Below are 4,077 nucleotides of genomic sequence, written 5' to 3'. Positions count from 1 at the left end.
GTTTAATACAGGTTTTATTGAATGTTTTGGAGTCTGTGACTCTGAACACTGCCCCAAAGCCCTTATTGTAAGGACAGAGCCACTTTTATAGGATGTTGAAAGTGGTGTCTAGGTGTCCATTTTCAGAGATGATGACTTTAAGAAACTGTAATTCTAAAACCGTCATCCTCAATGTCCTCGATATCCTCGATGTCCTCGATATCCTCGATGTCCTCAATGTTCTCGATGTCCTCGATATCCTTGATGTCCTCGATGTCCTCGATGTTCTCGATATTCTCGATGTCCTCGATGTTTTTGATATTCTCGATGTTCTCGATGTCCTCGGTGCTCTCGATGTCCTTGATGTCCTCGATGTTCTCAGTGTCCTCGATATCCTCGATGTCCTCAATGTTCTCGATGTCCTTGATATCCTCGATGTCCTTGATATCCTCGATGTCCTCGATATGCTCGATATCCTCGATGTCCTCGATATGCTCGATATCCTCGATGTCCTCGATGTTCTCGATGTCCTCGATATCCTCGATGTCCTCGATGTCCTCGATGTTCTCGATGTCCTTGATATCCTCGATGTCCTCGATATCCTCGATGTCCTCGATGTTCTCGATGTCCTCGATATTCTCGATGTCCTCGATGTGTTTGATGTTCTCGATGTTTTCGATGTTCTCGATGTCCTTGATGCTCTCGATGTCCTTGATGTCCTCGATGTTCTTGATGTCCTCGATATCCTCGATGTCCTCAATGTCCTCGATGTTCTCGATGTCCTTGATATCCTCGATGTCCTCGATATCCTCGATGTCCTCGATGTTCTCGATGTCCTCGATATTCTCGATGTCCTCGATGTGTTTGATGTTCTCGATGTTTTCGATGTTCTCGATGTCCTTGATGCTCTCGATGTCTTTGATGTCCTCGATGTTCTTGATGTCCTCGATATCCTCGATGTCCTCAATGTTCTCGATGTCCTCGATATCCTCGATGTCCTTGATATCCTCGATGTCCTTGATATGCTCGGTATCCTCGATGTCCTTGGTGTCCTCGATGTCCTTGATATCCTCGATGTCCTCGATGTGCTCGATGTCCTCGATATCCTCGATATCCTCGATATCCTCGATGTCCTGGATATCCTCCATGTCCTCGATATGCTCGATGTCCTCGATATCCTCGATGTGCTCGATGTCCTCGATATCCTTGATATCCTCGATGTCCTCGATGTCCTTGATATCCTCGATGTCCTTGATATGCTCGGTATCCTCGATGTCCTTGATGTCCTCGATGTCCTTGATATCCTCGATGTCCTCGATGTCCTCGATATCCTTGATGTCCTCGATATCCTCCATGTCCTCGATATGCTCGATGTCCTCGATGTCCTCGATATCCTCGATGTGCTCGATGTCCTCGATATCCTTGATATCCTCGATGTCCTCGATATCCTCTATGTCCTCAATATCCTCGATGTCCTTGATATCCTTTATGTCCTTGATGTCCTCGCTGAGATGTTCGACGTATGATTCCAGGTGCAATTTTTTTGGGGGAAAAGTGGGTACAAGGGAAAGTTTTATTAAAAATCAGTCAACTCCAGTTATATAGGGGAAAAAAATCACGTAACTCAGACTGTGGTCCGCGATGCTGATGGGAAATAGAGTTTCATGAGAGCTCCGCTGTAGCGTTGAATTCTGGGAAGTGGAGTTCAAGGTGGAAGCCGTCGATAACGTGACATTTATGATATTTTTACTTGCTTATTTATTTTTCTTATGTCCATTACCTGACTTGTGTTTACTGTAAAAAGAGGAAAGTTTGAATGAAACCACAATGAATAAACAAACAAACAAACAAACAAACAAACAATAAACAATCACTAAAATGTTTTTGTGAGATGAGAGAAGTATTAGAGAAATTTGACTAACTAACTAATTAATTAATGAAAAAATATGAATAAACATTAACAAACTTTTATGGTTTAATTTAGGGGTGTCAATAAAGTTTTTGACAGAAAAGAGAAAAAAACATGTGTTTTACTAAAAAAAAACACCTTTAATGGCATTTTAAAGAATAAACAAACAAACAAATGAAGAATTATCAATGACTTATTATGCTTTCGTACATATTACGCCCATATTAAATCATTCTGATGTGTTTTTGAGAAAAAAGCTAGATCTACTGTGTAAAAAAATGTTTGAATAACACCCTATAAAACAAACAAACAGGGGTCTTAGGGGTGTCAATCATTTTGACACATATTTGAAAGAGTGTAAAAAAAAGTGTAACTGACTCCCTAAAGGATAAACAAACATAAAAACAAAAAAACAAACACATATCAACAAATTATTGTGCTTTAATGTAGGGGTGTCCATCACTGTTGTGTAAAAAAAAAAAAAAAAATGTTGTTGAATGACACCCTAAAGAACAAATAAACAAGCAAACAAACAAACCAATAAGTTTGACATGTTTCTGAGAGAAAAGAAAATGACTAATATGTAAACAAACAATCAAACAAATAAAAATACTCATGAATGATTATACTTTACTTTATGGGTGACAATATTTGTTTCACTTTTTTGAGAGGAGAGAGAATTGCTGTTGTAACAAACAAACAAACAAACAAATAAATCAATGTTTGACTTTTTTTTTGAGAGAAAAGAGAATTACTAATATGTAAACAAACAAAACAAACAAACAAACAAACAAATCAACAAGTTTGACTTTTTTTGAGAGAAAAGAGAATTACTAATATGTAAACAAACAAAACAAACAAACAAACAAATAAAAATACTCATGAATTTATACTTTATGGGTGTCAATATTTGTTTCACTTTTTTGAGAGGAGAGAGAATTGCTGTTGTAACAAACAAACAAACAAACAAACAAACCAATAAGTTTGACATGTTTCTGAGAGAAAAGAGAATTACTAATATGTAAACAAACAAAACAAACAAACAAACAAATACTCACCAATTATGATACTTTTCGGGGGGGGGGGGGGGGGGGGCTAACTTCTCCCCCTCTCTTTTTGAAAGAAGACACTATTACTATTATGTAAAAAAGAAAAGTTGGATTTATTTAAAACCCAGAAGTAAATATTGTCTTGAACTGCTTGAGCGTGTGGTTTAGATTGATCTGTTGTTGCTCTGTGTTTTTTTACAGCGTTCCGTAGCTGACTGTGTTTTGTTCTTGTTGCTCATGAGTATTTCATTTGGAGCGGTTCTGCAGGGACTTTGTGAAGATGTAGAAAGTGTGGAGAAAAGAGGCAGGCGAGGTGAGGCGAGGCGAGGTGATGCGAGGCGAGGCGAGGCGAGCAGCTGCTGCTGTTGACGTCTCTGAATGTTTAATGGCGGCTGCATGCGTAATGTTTCGTCAGGAAAGGAAATACATGTCAGGACTGACTGACTGCAGATCGGCCGCGGGCGTTTCTCGCTCACTCCGCTGTCTCTCGCCGCGCTCGTCTCCCAACCACTCGCTGCTACAGCCCCAGAGCAAAAGTTTGTGTCCCCCCTGGATTCTGGGTGCTGGAATGAAAACTGTATTTCTGTGTTCCGGTTTTACAAAAACTCGATAAACTCTACGTTCACGTGGTCGTCTACTTCTGTTGCGTCTTCTATTTCCCTACAGATTAACGCTTTACACACAAGGACGGACGCTTTCCACCTACAAGTTGATTATTTCCCTTATAACCTCATATCCTGAAGTGTGTTATTCCTCTTACACGTATAATCACAGCAACTTGTCAACGATTAGAATGAGAGGCTTTTTTTTTTTTAAAAAAACCAAAGAACGACACGTCATACCTTTTTTTTTATCTGTCTGTAGCTACATTTTAACGCTGTGATTAAAATATCCGTCGAGCGTAAGTTCTCACTTACGTTATAGCAGCTGTAGCCTAAAACGCCGTTCCCTCACCAGGCTCTCTTTTGACTTTATTACCGGGAAAAAAAAAAAAAAAACCCCGAAAAAAACACAGTAACTGATAAACAACAACAACAACAACAACGCCAAAAAGCGCAAACATCTCCGTCACAAAACATAACCATACAGCTGACACTGGAGACTCCTTCCATAAACGTTACTGCGTATAAAATAATCTCC

Source organism: Ictalurus furcatus, chromosome 19 (genome assembly GCF_023375685.1).
Source record: "Ictalurus furcatus strain D&B chromosome 19, Billie_1.0, whole genome shotgun sequence".
In the NCBI taxonomy this organism is placed as follows: Eukaryota; Metazoa; Chordata; class Actinopteri; order Siluriformes; family Ictaluridae; genus Ictalurus; species Ictalurus furcatus.
The sequence above is the reverse complement of the archived record's forward strand: the minus strand, read 5'-3'. Positions refer to the sequence as shown.